We start from the raw sequence: 17,110 nt of genomic DNA, 5'->3' as shown, positions 1-17,110 counted from the left end.
GCCTTCTAGGGTGACCAGACAGCAAGTGTGAAAAATCGGGACAGGGGGGTGGGGGGTAATAGGAACCTATATAAGAAAAAGACCCAAAAATCGGGACTGTCCCTATAAAATTGGGACATCTGGTCACCCTACCGCCTTCCTTTGGGCAGTTTAGGACTGCGATGAGGTAATGCTCACCTGACTCCGAAGGGGGGGGCAAAGCCAAGAGGAAAGAAAGGACATGATAAAAGGAAGAGACATTTTGCCATGCTCTCTCTCTTTCGCCTACATCTTGTGACAGGGTCGGGCTAGAGGAGAGTGATAGAAGGTAGATATACTAGCCCCAGATTAAGCAGGTCCCTGTTCCCTGAGTAAGATAATGCGCTGTTCCAGAACAATCAGGACGTTGCTGGAACAAATTATGGCAGGCAGGCTAATTAGGACACCTGGAGCCAATTAAGAAGCTACTAGATTCAATTAGCACAGGCAGGCTAATCAGAGCACCTGGTTTGTAAAGTACCTCACTTCAGTTAGTGAGGCGCATGCGAGGAGCTGGGAGCAAGAGGCGCGCAAGAAGCTGAGAGTGAGTAGGCGTACTGCTGGAGGACAGAGGAGTACAAGCATCATCAGACATCAGGAGGAAGGTCCTGCGGTGAGGATAAAGAAAGTGTTCGCATGAGTCCATGGGGAAGTAGCCCAAGGAGTTGTAGCTGTTCCAGGAGACACTAAAGACAGCTGCAATCCACAGGGCCCTGGGCTGGTAGAGGGCAGGCCCAGGTTCCCTCCATCCCCCTCAACTCCCTATTGGATACAAGAGGAGTTGACCTGGACTGTGGGTCCCACCAGAGGGGAAGGTCCCTGGCCTGTCCCCTGATCCACTAGGTGCATCAGCATAGACTGAGGGGATTGTTCTCCTCCCTTTCCCCATGCTGGCCAGTGATGAGGTTAGCTGAGTGAACGGCAGGTTTGAGCCACTAGCAAAAGTGGCCAAACTGAGAGCTGCCGTGAATCTCTGAGGTGCGCAAGTCCGCCAATAAGCGCAGGACCCACTAAGGCAGAGGAGAAACTTTGTCACAATCTACAGACACCACCACCACCAAGCGACTGAACCACTGATCAAAGCGGAGAGCCTGGCCAAAGAGCCAGCCTGTGGTGAGAAGCCTCTAAGTTTGTAAGGACATTGAAAGTGTTAAGGTCAGCTTAGAATGTGTTTTGCTTTTATTTCATTTGACCAAATCTGACTTTGTTGTGCTTTGTCTTATAATCACTTAAATCTACCTGTATCGTTAATAAATCTGTTAGTTTATTCTACCTGAAGCAGTGTGTTTGGTTTGCAGTGTGTCAGAGACTCCCCTTGGGAGAACAAGCCTGGTACATATCCATTTCTTCGTTAAATTGATGAACTTATATAAGCTTGCAGCGTCCAGTGGGTATAACTGGACACTGCAAGACGGAGGTTCCTAGGGTTGTGTCTGGGACCGGAGATATTGGCTAGTGTCATTCGCTTGCAAGTAGCTGGGAGCAGCTTACATGGCAGAGGCTGTGCGTGAACAGCCCAGGAGTGGGGGTTCTCACAGCAGAGCAGGGTAAGGCTGACTCCCAGAGGCAAGGATTGGAGAGACCTAGCAGATCACCAGTCCAGACAACACCAGAGGGCAACGTCACAGGCTGTGAGTGCCCAGCCTCCCAGACACCCTCCTTTTTCCCAGGGGTAAAACAGGAACCCTGCTTCCCACCAGGTTTAAACGTCCCTTTCTGTGGTTTACACTCAATAGATGCCTGGGTCTGCTCAAAGCATCAGCTAGAGAGACCACCTCATCCAAAGTGTTCACATTTTTGTCCCATAGACACTGCTTCATATCATCTTTACATACACTTAAGAAATGTTCCTGAGCAACAAGTTCAAACATTTCTTCAAAGCTTGCAATTCCCTTTCCCCTCTGTGACGATGCGGTTCTGGCGGAACCCAACTGAGAGTGCCAACTCAGGACAAATTGCTCAAACAGGGCAATTACAGCCCAAGGCTGGGTTTTTTCCACCTCTAAGGCAAACCAAACCAGCCAGACTAAGAGGACTTCGGTCTCACCCCACTGGCTAACCGCAAGTCTCACAAGCAATTTCCTTAGACACTCCAGTTTCCCAGTATCACCACCAGTAACACTCGTTATGGGGACAAATGGTTTTGAAAACCAATACCCCAGTAAAAGAAAAAAAGTTCTCCTGATCCCAAAGGACCAAGCCCCAGACCCAGGTCAATATACAAATCAGATCTTACCCACAAATCACGCTGTTGCCAATCCTTTAGAATCTAAAATCTAAAGGTTTATTGATAAAAGAAAAAGATAGAGATGAGAGTTAGAATTGGTTAAATGGAATCAATTACATACAGTAATGGCAAAGTTCTTGGTTCAGGCTTGCAGCAGTGATAGAATAAACTGCAGGTTCAAATCAAGTCTCTGGAATACATCCCCCGCTGGGATGGGTCCTCAGTCCTTTGTCCAAAGCTTCAGCTTGTAGCAAAGTTCGTCCAGAGGTATGAAGCAGGATTGAAGACAAAATGGAGATGAGGCATCAGCCTTATATAGTCTTTTCCAGGTGTAAGAACACCTCTTTGTTCTTACTGTGGAAAATTACAGCAAAATGGAGCCTGGAGTCACCTGGGCCAGTCCCTGCATACTTTGCTGAGTCTGAAGGCATATTGGCCTTCTCTCAATGGGTCCATTGTATAGCTGATGGTCCTTAATGGGCCATCAAGCAGGCTAGGCAGAGCTAATCCCAGCTTGTCTGGGATGTCACCCAGAAGCATAGCATAAATTTGCCATACAGACAGTATAGAGCCAATATTCATAACTTCAACTACAAAACTGATACACACATATAGACAGCATAATCATAACCAGTAAACCATAACCTTGTCTTAGACACCCCTTTATACAAGATTTGGGTGCCACTACATGACCTTGGTTGCAACAATGATCTATATGGTCCCAGTTTATGTCAATAACGTCACACCCTCACCATTTCCCCATCAGATCTTTCATCCTGTTTACATATTCCCCGTTACTCATACCAGCATTTCTCTTAAGATTCCTAAAATTTGCTCGATATGTTTCAGGGGTGATCTGAAATCATTTCAAATTATTTGAATTTATAGTAATCTAAAGCATCCTGAATTGGCATTTCCTTGAATGTATTCAGAACTTTACCAGTTAACTTTGCAACCAAAGTGGGGATTTTCTTGTCCTCAGGAATCTCATGAATCACACACAGCCTCTCAAAGGTAGTGAAATATTCTGTAACATCATCTGTCACTTTGGATGCAAGACACAATTGTTTCCATTTGTGGATTTTTGAAAGGTGGGAATCAGTGACAGGGGAAGGTTCTGGTTCTGCTTTTCTAGCAGTCCAATTAATGTTTTTGCTCTCTTTCTTTCTCCTTCATGGTGAGTCTTTGGCATTGAGCTTCCTTGGCTTTCAGCTCTAGGGGCAATGCGGAGATGCCAAAGCTCCAGGTCACCCTGACTGACAGGGCAGGCAGTCTGATGAGGGATTTAGCAGGCCAGGGGGTCCCTTCCTCCATGTGAGCTGGAACTACCTGGGCCAGAGTGGGGCCGAGTAAAGGAGAGAGCAGGAGCCCAAGAAGAGCCGGGGAACCGAGCTTCGACAGCCAGAGCCAGAGAAGCAGCCCAGGGACATGGAGGCAGAACAGCGGCAGCCTGTGGCTGGAGGTGGGTGCGGGGAGCAGCTTGGGAGAGTGAGGGGACCCAGGGCAGAAGCACAGGGAGATGCCACCAGTCAAGATGCCTTGCAGGCCACATTTGGGGGATTGTAACCCCGACATGGGGGACAATGCTGGGAAGAAGGGTCCTGCCATCTAGCGCCTGAGGGCATGTGGCCACTGCCAGAGCAAGTGTTCGTCCTGTGGCATCTCTGCACCACAGCCAGGACCTGGGAAGGAGGCCTGGGACATGTGAGGGAGAGACTGTGAACTTCCTTTATGTTCCAGAGACTGCTGTTTGTGATATCCCTGTGCCACAGAATGAGGTTATGTGTTTTCCTTTAACCTTTCCCATCTTTCCTTATTTTTTAAATTGATTGCTCTTTAATAAATTGTATTTGCTTGAAGCATATGCAATGATCAGTGGGTCAGGGAAGAGTCCAGTGTGGAGAGAGTACCCCAAAGTGGGGACACCCTAGCCCTTGTTCTAAGTGACCACAACAAGATCGGGGGTAATGTCTGTGGGAGGGGAAATAAAAAAGCCCCTCTATCCCCCCCCCCATGCTATTTTTGCTAACACTGGTGTCTCAGTCCATCGTGGTAACTATTATCCCCTCTGCCTCTGCCTGTGCTGGAGTTTTACCCTCTGGCACCGCCTCACCCCTGGGTTTCACCCCAGCTCCTTTTCTCCTCATCCCTGATTTTGCCCCTCAGCCCCTCTCCTAACCATGCCTCCAGCTGCTTGACCCCACTGACCAGTCCATTTCCACCCCCCCTGATTTGCCCCCTTTGAACCCCTGTAAATAACAGTCTGCAGAATATGATTCCAAGTAAGGGCAGGGTGAAGGGAAGTGGCTTCAGCAGATGTTACTGAGCATGCTCAGTGCACCCTAAGTAGCAAATTCCTACAGATAGCAGTTTCTCACACTACAGCCCGGGCTCCCAGCTCACACTGGAGGCAGCAGCACCAGCAGTCTCGTACCTTACAGAGCTCCGCCTCCAGGAGCTGCCCCACTGCTCTTTTCCTTGTTTTTCCTGCTTCCTTCCTACCAGCTCTCCACTCCCCGCTGCTCCGGCCCCTTCCTGGCTCCTTCAAGCCCAACCCGGGCTGCAGCTTCCACACTCACTGGGCCAGGGACTTTCTGAGGTGGGAACTAGCCCCATCTCTGCTCCTCCTCTTGCCTCTGTGTGTCCCAGAGCCGCTGCAGGGACTGTCCCGCACCCAGGCTCTCGCTCCTATTAGCACTCGCAGGGGCCAATCCAGCTACGGAGTGAGCGCCCCTGGGAGCAGGGAAGTGACCAATTCTCCCTGCCAGAGGACAGGGGGGTAGATGAAAGGGAAAGAGGAGAGACTAGGGTCACCAGATGAAAAAGATGAAATATCGGGATTTTCATAGATTCATAGATTCATAGATTCTAGGACTGGAAGGGACCTCGAGAGGTCATTGAGTCCAGTCCCCTGCCCGCATGGCAGGACCAAATACTGTCTAGACCATCCCTGATAGACATTTATCTAACCTACTCTTAAATATCTCCAGAGATGGAGATTCCACAACCTCCCTAGGCAATTTATTCCAGTGTTTAACCAACCTGACAGTTAGGAACTTTTTCCTAATGTCCAACCTAAACCTCCCTTGCTGCAGTTTAAGCCCATTGCTTCTTGTTCTATCCTTAGAGGCTAAGGTGAACAAGTTTTCTCCCTCCTCCTTATGACACCCTTTTAGATACCGGAAAACTGCTATCATGTCCCCTCTCAGTCTTCTCTTTTCCAAACTAAACAAACCCAATGCTTTCAGCCTTCCTTCATAGGTCATGTTCTCAAGACCTTTAATCATTCTTGTTGCTCTTTTCTGGACCCTTTCCAATTTCTCTACATCTTTCTTGAAATGCGGTGCCCAGAACTGGACACAATACTCCAGCTGAGGCCTAACCAGAGCAGAGTAGAGCGGAAGAATGACTTCTCGTGTCTTGCTCACAACACACCTGTTAATACATCCCAGAATCATGTTTGCTTTTTTTGCAACAGCATCACACTGTAGACTCATATTTAGCTTGTGGTCCACTATAACCCCTAGGTTCCTTTCTGCCGTACTCCTTCCTAGACAGTCTCTTCCCATTCTGTATGTGTGAAACTGATTTTTTCTTCCTAAGTGGAGCACTTTGCATTTGTCTTTGTTAAACTTCATCCTGTTTAACTCAGACCATTTCTCCATGCAGGGAGGGCGGAGCAAAAAAAAAACACGGGGCGCCCCCCCTCCTCCCCGCCACCAGGTGGCAGTGGCACAGCCCCGTCTCCACCCAACTCTCGGCTCCAACCCCCGATACACAGGGCCGGCTTTAGGAAGTGCAGGGCCCAATTTGAACATTTACGGCAGGGCCCTGGCAGGGATGACTAACAAAAAAAAAATGTAAAAAAAAGCCTTTCATTTCTTCCATGTATTATTTACTTTCCATAACTATATAAATAATAAAATTATATATTATGTACATTGCATCATATATGCTGTTGATCGGTTATTAATGAGCTCCATTTCCCATGTGTGGGTCCCCGCCACTCCCTGGGGCTGTGCTAGGGTGACCAGATGTCCTGATTTTATAGGGACAGTCACAATTTTTGGGTATTTTTCTTATATAGGATCCTATTATCCCCCCACCCCCATCCCAATTTTTCACACTTGCTGTCTGGTCACCCTAGTGGTGTGCATATGTGTGGGACCCAGCTGCTCCCTGCCCCCCTCATTGAAGCAGGTGTGCAGGGTTACTGCCCTGGGAACTGCAGGGCACCAGTGGACATGGGGCTGGCTGGAGGCAGGGCAGGGGATGACTGGAGGTAGGGTCTGGCTGCAGGCAGGGCACGGGGTGCAGGGCTGGCTGGAGACAGGGGTGTGTGGGGTGGGCTGGCTGGCTGGCTGGCTTCGGGCAGGGTCGCAGGGGGTGTGGCAGGGGCTGGCAGGGCTGGAGACAGGAGTGCGGGACTGCCTGGCTTCAGGCAGGGGGGTGCGGCAGGGACTGGCCGTAGGCAGGGTGGGGGGGCGGGGCTGGTGCAGGCAGGGCAGGGGGGGCAGGGCTGGAGGCAGGGCAGGGGGTGCAGCAGGGGCTGGCTGCGGGCAGGGGGTGCAGGGCTGGCTGGAGACAGGGGCTGGCTGTGGACAGGGCAGAGGGTGCGGGGCTGGTGCAGGCAGGGGGTTCAGCAGAGGCAGCTGGAGCTCTGGCCCTTTAAATAGCCCCGAGCCCCCGCTATCCCAGGGCTCTGGGGGCTATTTAAAGGGCCCGGGGCTCCCCTTCTTCTACTGCCCTAGCCCTTTAAATAGCCGCGGGAGCCCTGGGGAAGCGGCGGGGCTCCAGCGGCTATTTAAAGAGCCAGGGCGGTAGAAGCAAGGGGAGCCCCAGACTTTTTAAATAGCCCCCAGAGCCCTGCAGCCCTACCCCAGGGCTCCAGCAGTGGGGCTCTGATGGCAATTTAAAGGGCCTGGGGCTCCAGCCCCTGCTGGGAGCCCCAGGCCCTTTAAATTTCCCCCTGGGGAAGCTGGGCCACGCCGGTACACTGTACCGGGGCTTGGGCGCGGGGCCCTCTTAGGCGCAGGGCCCAATTCAGGAGAATTGGTTGAATTGGCCTAAAGCCGGCCCTGGCGATACACCCCCAGCTCCCCCATCCCCTCGCTCCCGGGCCCAGCCTGGGCTCCGAGCTGTGCAGCCGAGCCACGCTCCGGGCCGCTCCTGCAGCTCCCCACCCAGCCGCTCCCAGGCTCCGTCGCCCCGGCCCCGCAGCAGGGGCTGCTCCGCTCCACCCCGCCTGGGACACTCACCCCCCGCAGCCCCGGGCAGCCCCTCTCCGGCCACGGGGAGCTCGGGGACCCACCCGGGCAGGAGGTGAACCAGGCAGCCGGGCCCGGCCCCTCCCGGCAGGAGCGTGTCCGCCCCACGTGTGTCTCCGCCCCCTGCCCGGGCCCTGCCTGCTCCGCATTGCCCCCAGACCCACCGCACTGCCTCGGGGGCTGCAGGGCTGGAGCAGCCTCCGCACTGCACTCCCAGCCCCGGCCATGGCCCGTGTGCAAACCTGGGAGGGAGGAGGAATGCCGCGTGGTTGGAGAAGAGGCGGGGCCAGGACGGGGATTTGGGGAGGGATCCAATGGGTCAGTGAGGGGGCAGGGCTGGGGGTGGGGCCAAAATGGGGATTTGGGGAGGGATCCAAGGGGGAAGGAAGGGGTGGAGTCGGGGCGGGGGGGGGCGAGAGCCCCTCCGGGCTCCACCTGTGAGCCGGAGCAGAGGGCAAAATTCCTTGTTTCTCCAGTGTCTCGACTGAACATCAGTCGGGATGCGGGACAAACAAGCAAATATCAGGACGTCTGGTCACCCTAGGAGAGACTGAAAAGGGGTAAGGAGAAATAAGTGGGGAAAGCAGCACCCCGCTCTTTTCTACTGCATCACCCCTGAGTAGATTGCTCCTGAACTCTGGGTAAATAGCCTCCAGTGTCCAGGATATCCCAGATCCCCCTGCCTCCCCAGGGAATTCATATATGTGTCTCGTTCCTGCCAGACATGATTACAAGCAGCTAGAGGTGTCACCCTTATGCCATGATTTGAGAAAGACAGCAAACCTTGGGAACATGTGTCTGTATTTATAGTCCAGTGTGACAATCCTCGCTCCAGGAGGTGTTTGTTCTCTACTCCTGCTGGATGGGCACAGAATGGGGCAGCAACAGGTTTGTGCCAGTATTTGTTGCTGCAGATTCCTTAACTTAGAATAGGATGAAATGAAGAAAATGGAGATTGAATTAAAGGGAAATATACAAATAAAAGTTCCAGCCTCTGTTGCTTATTGAAAGAAATTACTCAATATCCCAGTTACATGATTTATTAACATGAACAAATAAATCCAAGCGCACACATCACTAAGGCTAAATGACTATAGACACCACTCAGCTAAGGGTTAAACAATACAGTGACAAAGTTCAGGCCAAATCAGTAAATCAATGAGTTAACAAGGATATTGCATTGGAATCAAGTCATCAATTTAGTCAAACCATCAGATTAATATAGCAGAAAACCAACTCTTATAAATCCTAAAAGAGCAACCCAAGAAGGCAGGTTTGTATTTAGTGATGCCAAAAGCCCAGTTAGAGATTTCTACCCAGGCAGTGCAACCCAGGCTAGCTGAATATTTCAATACCGAAACCAAATTATTGCTTACATTTAGCCTACAATCTCAAAGCTAATTACAGTTTTCTCCTTAGATTGTGTAGCTAATACTTCTTGTCTTCTCGCCCCAAAACACATACAGACCTTAGCGAGACATGAGTAAAAGAAGTTCAAACAGCTCTTGCTGAACAATATATATCTGACAGCTCAATTCCTTGCAATGCTTCCATAGGTGAGGAGCATGCATTCAGTCATTTCATAGGGCAGAGTTTTAAGGCTATTAAGATTTGGGGAACTAGTCTTCCTAGCATTGTCACTTTGTAGATGTCAGAGGTGCACACACACATGTGCATGCGCACACACACACACACTCCGCACCACCTCCACCCCCAATCTAATAGAAAGGCTGGCAGGTCTCCAAATTCATAAAAAAGAAACAGACAAAAAATAGAAAAAGGAACAAAACATTTTAAAGATTATAAGGGGTCGAATCTCTGCACCTCTCGGTCTTTGGATTCACCTGGAGTAGGAACTGTCGCTGCAGTTTAGGAACCAGATAATGGTATAGATGGTCCAGCACTTTAGGCTAGCAGGCTTTACAGGTACAGGGAGACTTCTGAAGGCTGCATAGCCTGTCGACGTTGTGCTTCATTCCCCAGAAGTGATCAGTCCTGGGATCCTGGCAGTCAGTCTCTCTGAGCCTATGTCTACACTGGCAGAGCTATAGCGCTGGGAGTTACAGTGCCGCTCAGAGAGCGCTGAAGAGAAATGCTATTGTGTGTTCACACTGCCAGCTGCCTGCGCAATAGCGTGTTCACACTTGAGGCACTTACAGCGGTACTTGGAGCGGTGCACTCTGGGCAGCTATCCCACTGAGTATCTCTTCCTCTTCTGCTGCTAAGAGTTGTGGGAAGGTGGAGGGAGGTGTTTCCTAAGCCCAAAAGTGGTCAGCACCTCCGTGAATGCTCTGTGATGCATTGCCGCACATCTCAGCAATCCCTGGGCTTCCGTCCGCATTTGGCGCCATCTTTCAATGATTTGTGTGCTACGCGCTCTGCTTATTCGGTTTGTGGGAATGGATCCCGCACTTACTAACACATCACGAGTGGCAGTGAAGTTATTCTTTAAACTACAAAGGCAAGAGGAGTTCGACATTGATTTCACCATATATAGTCGCTACAACACAAGATTGCTTGTGGCATTCACGGCGGTGCTGACACAGTGGAACACCACTTTTGGGCTCAGGAAACAAGCACCGAGTGGTGGGATCACATCATCATGCACATCTGGGCTGATGAGCAGTGGCTGCAGAGCTTTCGGATGAGGAAAGCCACATTCATGGGACTGTGTGATGAGCTCAGCCCAGCAATGTGGTACAAGGACACAAGAATGAAAGCTGCGTTGGAGAAGTGCATGGCAATTACAGTATGGAAGCTGGCTACTCCAGACTGCTACCACTCGGTCGCTAACCAGTTCGGAGTGGGAAAGTTGACCATTGAACGCATGTTAACAAGTGTGCAGGGCCATTAATTGCATCCTGCTCTGAAAGACTGAGACTCTGGGCAACGTGTTGACATTGTGGATGGCTTTGCACAAACGGGCTTCCCTAACTGCGGCGGGGGATAGATGGCACACATATTCCAATTCTGGCACCTGACTACCTAGCCACCGAGTACATTAATCACAAGGGGTATTTTTCTATGGTTCTCCAGGCACTTGTGAATCACCATGGGCGTTTCACAGACATTAACGCAGACTGATCAAGCATCTTTCAGAACACTGGCCTATTCAGGAAGCTGAGAGCAGGGACTTTCTTCCCGGACCAGACGATCACTGTAGGGGAAGTCGAAATGCCCATTGTGATCCTGGGAGACCCTGCTTACCCCTTAATGCTGTGGCTCATGAAGCCATACATGGGGAACCTTGACAGCAGCAAGGAACGGTTCAACAACAGGCTGAGCAAGTACAGAATGACTGTTGAGTGTGCTTTTGGCCGTTTGAAGGGATGCTGGTGCTGCCTATATGAAAGGCTGGACCTGGCTGATGACAATATTCCTATCCTTATAGCTGCATGCTGTACGCCCCACAATATTTGTGAAGGGAAGGGTGAAAGGTGAAAGCTTCACTCAGGGCTGGACGACTGAGGCTCAGCACCTGGAGGCTGAATTTGAACAGCCAGAGACCAGGGCTATTAGAGGGGTGAAGCGTGGGGCCATAAGAATCAGGGATACCTCGAGGCAGCAATGTGAAGCTGAAAGCCACTAATATTTCTTGCTATGTATGGGACTGCAGTGCTTGTAATGCTAAGAGGTGATTGTTTCTTTGCAAGGCTCTGTTTGCTTTCCATTAATGGAATGAAGATTGCTTTCAACCCCAAACTATTCTTTTATTAAAAAGCAACCACTGGAGGAGATGAAAGAAACAACAAAAAGAATTCAGCACTGTGGGGGATGGGGGAAGGGAGGGTCCCATGAGGAGGTGGGGTCCAGGGACAGTTAAAGATTTGTAAAAAGCAACAGAGGGTCCTGTGGCACCTTTAAGGCCTGGTCCACACTAACCCCCCACTTCGAACTAAGGTACGCAACTTCAGCTATGTTAATAACGTAGCTGAAGTCGAAGTACCTTAGTTCGAACTTACCGCGGGGTCCAGACGCGGCAGGCAGGCTCCCCTGTTGATGCCGCGTACTCCTCTCGCCGAGCTGGAGTACCGGCGTCGACGGCGAGCACTTCCGGGATCGATCCGGGATCGATTGCTTACCGCCGGACCCGGAGGTAAGTATAGACCTACTCTAAGGCCTGGTCTACACTACGACTTTAATTCGGATTTAGCTGCTTTAATTCGAATTAACGCTTGACCCGTCCACACAACGAAGCCATTTAATTCGAATTAAAGAGCCCTTTAATTCGATTTCTGTACTCCTCCTCGACGAGAGGAGTAGTGTCACAATCGGTATTGTTAATCCGAATTAAGGTTAGTGTGGCCGCAATTCGATGTTATTGGCAATTAGATGTTATTGGCTACCCACAATGCAATGCTCTGGAAATCGATGCTACTACGGTAGCTTGGACGCACACCACCGAATTAATGGTGCCTAGTGTGGCCGAATACATTCGAATTTATAAAATCGGTTTCCTAAATTCGAATTATATAAATTCGGATTAATCCTGTAGTGTAGACATACCCTAAGACTAACAGAAGTACTGGGAGCATAAGCTTTCATGGGTAAGAATCTCACTTCTTCAGATGCAAGTGAAGACTAAGTGAGGTTCTTACCCACGAAAGCTTATGCTCCCAATACTTGTTAGTCTTAAAGGTGCCACAGGACCCTCTGTTGCTTTTTACAGATTCAGACTAACACGGCTACCCCTCTGATACTTAAAGATTTGTGTATGTCCAGGTATCATATGCAACCTTACCCTTTAGAGTACAGTGTAGCGGGTACTGTACTTCAGCAGGAATAAACTACAGAGGGACAGGTGTTGAGTGCACTGGGTACCGGGCGTCCGCAGAGCTGGACTGTGACGGGGCAGAAGTACAGACTGAAGCCAGGAGATTGCTAAGAGTGTGTTGGCACTGTCTAGGGGGTGCATGGCAAAGAGTTTTGCAACAGCGGGTACAGAGGAGGGTGGTCACAGAGCTGCTCAGCTTGCAGTGCTAGTAGAGCCTGGACCATGTCTGCCTGGCACTCCATAATGTTTAAGAGCCACTCCATGGCTTCATTCTGGTGCACTGCGTTCTCCTTTCGGTCACTCTTCTCACTGTCCCACCACTCCATTGATTCTTGTTTTTCAGTTGCGGAGTGCATCATGACCTCATGCAGAAAGTTCTCTTTAGTTCTTCATGGCCGCTTTCTAATTCTGTGCAACCGTTCAGCCGGCAGTAATAAAGAGGGAGGCTGGGATCCCAAAGGCATATCTGTGAAGCCAAAATGCAACATTTTACAGAAGCAGTATTGTTTGCAAAACACAGCCCACTGATGCAGTGATTTAAAACACAGCCACTATTCACATACCTATCACTAACTGGCTAAACCCAAGCAAGCACACATGAGCCACAAGACCCTCAAAATGGTAACAGCAGGGGCAGAGGAAATCACTGTTCCAGGACCATACTGTACACTGGGCACGTGGCTCTTGGGGAGAGACAGAACTGTAGGGGGGACCTTATAATCATGTCTGTGCCCACATTTTCCACAGGCTGTGTTCATTATGGAAGATATCTCACTGCTGAGGGTGAGCAGGGACTCAAGGGAGGGTCTTCTCCAAGACTGCGGCATCTGCCCTGGACCTTATGTGGCTCACCTGTGTGCAGCAATGGTCCCCGCCCGCCCCTCCTGTGATGGCAGAGTAGTGCAGGAAAGTTACCCTTAATGGGGCAAGAAACAAAGCAGCTCTGCCAAAGAACCTGCGGCAGCAGATTGCCCTGTATCTCCATGAGAGTTTCGTGGAGATCTCTGGGGCAGATTCCCGAGAAGTAAGGGAGTCAATCATCACCCTGTTCCACCGTTCAGACTAGGCATGTGGTGGTACACACATCATACAGACACAAGCCTCCTTTCTGCAACCCTCCTGCCCCCAACAACTCGCTTCAGTGATTCCCAAAATCAAAGCCACTTACCAGGGGCCTCCTCTCCTGTTTACGCTTCGCCACGCTCCGACACCTGTGACTGGCTAGAATCATAGAATCATAGAATATCAGGGTTGGAAGGGACCTCAGGAGGTCATCTAGTCCAACCCCCTGCTCAAAGCAGGACCTAATCCCAACTAGTCTCCGGGGTAGAGAAGAACTCCTGGCTGCAAGCATCTCTGACCTCCGACACATCCTCTGCCTCTGGGTCTCCCTCCACATCCTCATCCAAGATTTCCTCCTCCTGGCTCGGTCCACTCTCGACTGGCACGTGAGCCACCGAAGTATCCACAGTGGCCTTCGCAGTGGAGGTGGGGTCACCACCGAGTATCACATCCAGCTCTTTATAGAGCCGGGAGCTCATGAGTGCAGCACCAGAACGGTGGTTTGCCTCCCGCGCCTCGTGGTAGGAGTTTCACAGATCCTTCACTTTGCAGTGTGTCCCAGTCATGGCCCCTTTGTAGGACTCATGAATGAAATTGTTTTTAATTGTTTACTTTATTAATGTAACTTCATAAGTAAAGTTTTATGAATGAAACAATATTCATTCATAAAACCGGTTACCCCAATAACTGGCTAATTAACAGTTAAGATGCTTGTTAAGAGCCATAGCTGTTCAGTCAGCTGCCTTTGTAAGTTTCACTATCAATCCAATTCCTGCTTAAATCACTGAGACTTGCACTGTTTCAGTACTGTAATTTCTGTTCACCATTTATTACACTTGCCTACAGTGTAACTTCTGTTCACTGTTTGCCATCCATTATACTTGTCTATATTGTAACTGCTGTTCACTGTTTGCCATATTGTAATTCAAACCCCATTTTTAAACGCTTACTCCATTTTGTAAGGGCTTGCTGCAACCTTCATTTTTGCAAACCCTGCTGTAATCTTATTAGTTTAGTTTAGATGTGTGAATGAGATATGTATGGATGATGGAATCAACCTCCAGCCCCAGCCTGTCCTGATTAAATAGAGTTCAAACACCAATGGCTGAAGATGCAGACAAGAGCCCTAACAAAGTAAGAAGAATCCACCCTAAAAAGAAAAGGTACAATAGAAGGAAGATCAAAGCCCGGTCCGAGGCTGAAAGTCATGTCTGCAATTGACAGGTGATCAATCACCAAACCTGGAGGCAGCGTGACATAGCAAGACCTATAGACTCTGGATTCAAACTAACGCCTACAAAAAGGATGGGTGAGATGGAAAACTTTGGAGGAGGGTAACATTCTGCTGCCAACATGGAAGGGCATCGGTGCATGCCCAACAGAGACCCAGCTCGTCCTTGTGCCCGGCTTTCCTGGCCAGTTAGCCGCCACAAGCTACGAACCCAAGCTGCAAACTCAAGCCACAGACTCAAGCAGGACTGGTAACTATGCAGCAGCTGCAGAACATCTGATGGATGTGTGTGTGTGTGAATGTGTGTGGGTATTAGGTATAATGTGTGTGTATAAGGATTAAGATATTAGTTATAAGTCATAAATCAAATTGTTATCATAATAAATGTGGCATCTTTATCTTGTCCCCTTTAATAAGATCCTGCTAGTTTTTATTGGTATAACACCTTTCTCTTATGCATCGTGAAATCTGTCCATAGGTATCATAATTCCTACGGCTGGAGCACAGCCTCTTCTCCCCAAATGTTCATGAGGTCCAGCAGCTCAGCATTGCTCCAAGCCGGGGATCACCTGGTGTATGGAGCAGGCATGGTCACCTGGAAAGATGCGCTGAGACCACTGCATGCAATACCGAGCAAACAGGAAGGGGACTTTCAAAATTCCGAAGGAATTTAAGGGGTGGGGTTCATGGCTGGTCACCTGAGGGCAGTGCAGTAGAATTCAAACTGAATTGAGGCAGACTTTGGGCCAATGTCAGTTTGGAAAAGGCTCTCTTAACCCAGCAGGTTTCTCAAAGTATCTGTTGCTGAGAACCACATGTAGTGTGGATGTGTGAACCCCAAAGATATCAAACATGAAAGAAACAAGGCCAGTTTTGGGGAGGTTTCCAGAGCCAGGCCTGAGGGTTAAACAGCTGTGCTCAAAAGGAAAAGGGTCCTGAGCACCTATCAAAATAACTGGTTGCAAAATATAAATTAAATTAAGAAACCAAACCAAACTGAAAAAACAACCCAGAAAAGCTACCATCACACATCCATCACCATTTTAGATTCTGACATCTCCTGCCTGATGTGACATCTTTGCTTTGCAAACAAGAAACCTGGAGAACTCTGTGGCTGTTACCCTCTAACTGGCTAAAAGGTTACACATCTTGTCTCAAGTAATTTTCCTCTAAAGGGAAGATTTATTTTAAAATTTCTCATAATAAATTCCATTTTAAATAGAAATAATTACCGTCTATACTGGGTCTCTATTCTCATACATGCGATTTCTCTTACATATTCCCCCACTCTAATTCCTTTGGAGTGAGGTTTTAATTTCAGGATTAGCCACCATTTCCTATGTAGTCGGAGGGGGCAGGGAGAGAAAACCTGAATTATATTGTAACACTGAAAGTTATCACATGATCAGCATCTTCCGTTACACTAAATAACTTCATGTTTAATTTCATTGTCGCTGGTAACAACTTATTCAAAGATTACAAAATATAAACATATAGGGCAGTTTTCTCTTGATTTTCACACTTTCTAATCTTCCAAAGTAGCAGCAGGAGAAATGATACAAATGCATTAGACTTAATAAGCAAAACGAAGAGACCAAACCACAGACTCTGGACTTAGCATTCATGTATCCTGCAGTCTGAACTTGGAATCTGATACATTCCCTCACTGGCTACCATTGTTTGCCCAACATGGCAGTGCTTCTTGTCCAACAAGGCAGACAGACTGGGACCCATAGGCATGGAATGGCTCTGAAGGAATCAGTGGTCTCTCTCTGTGCTTCATGAAACTTTGGATCCAAATGGTAAAAGACAGTTGTGCCCAATTTAATCATGGCATCCTTTAGGAGTGTGACCAATGCCACTTAACAAAGGAGCAGGGTTCTAAAAATAGTTTACCTGGGCCACAGGTCACCATAGCTTCGATCTCTGGGGTGAAAATCAACCAACACTACCTGCAATTTCTACCTGAGTTCTTGTCAAATCTTTGACATTACTTGGAGTAATTTTACACTTCTCTGGCATACAATTCTTCACCAACCACACAACATATCAGTAGTGATAGTGAGGTATAACTCCCCCAACTATGCCCTTTTATTTTTTAATCTAGTGGCACAGATTTAAATTTGGGACAAAATTCAGATGCGGCTTAGAATCCCTGTAAGACGCCAAATGTCAGGTATCTAATAAAAATAGGTATCTTTCTGCAGCTATATCACATTCAACACGGATTTCATTTTCTACACATTTGCAGCACCTCCCAGGAGTGAGCTGAAGAGAAATGTCACTTCCATTTTTCCCATCTCTACCGAGATGGGGATTGCATTTCCCAAATAATAGGCAACATGCAGCTGATTAGGAAGGAGCTATCTTCAGGAGTGACCTCCTGCAGGGCCTGGGCCACAACTGCTTTGGGAGACCAATGAATGGGTATTTTGCTGAGTTACAAGTCTTTTACTAGGGAATCCTCTTGCCAGCCCTTTAGAAAAAATATTGACCTAACCAACTGAACAACAGGGGATTGGGATGGTGAT

Source organism: Emys orbicularis, chromosome 15, assembly GCF_028017835.1.
Source record: "Emys orbicularis isolate rEmyOrb1 chromosome 15, rEmyOrb1.hap1, whole genome shotgun sequence".
In the NCBI taxonomy this organism is placed as follows: Eukaryota; Metazoa; Chordata; order Testudines; family Emydidae; genus Emys; species Emys orbicularis.
This window is presented reverse-complemented; position numbering follows the sequence as displayed.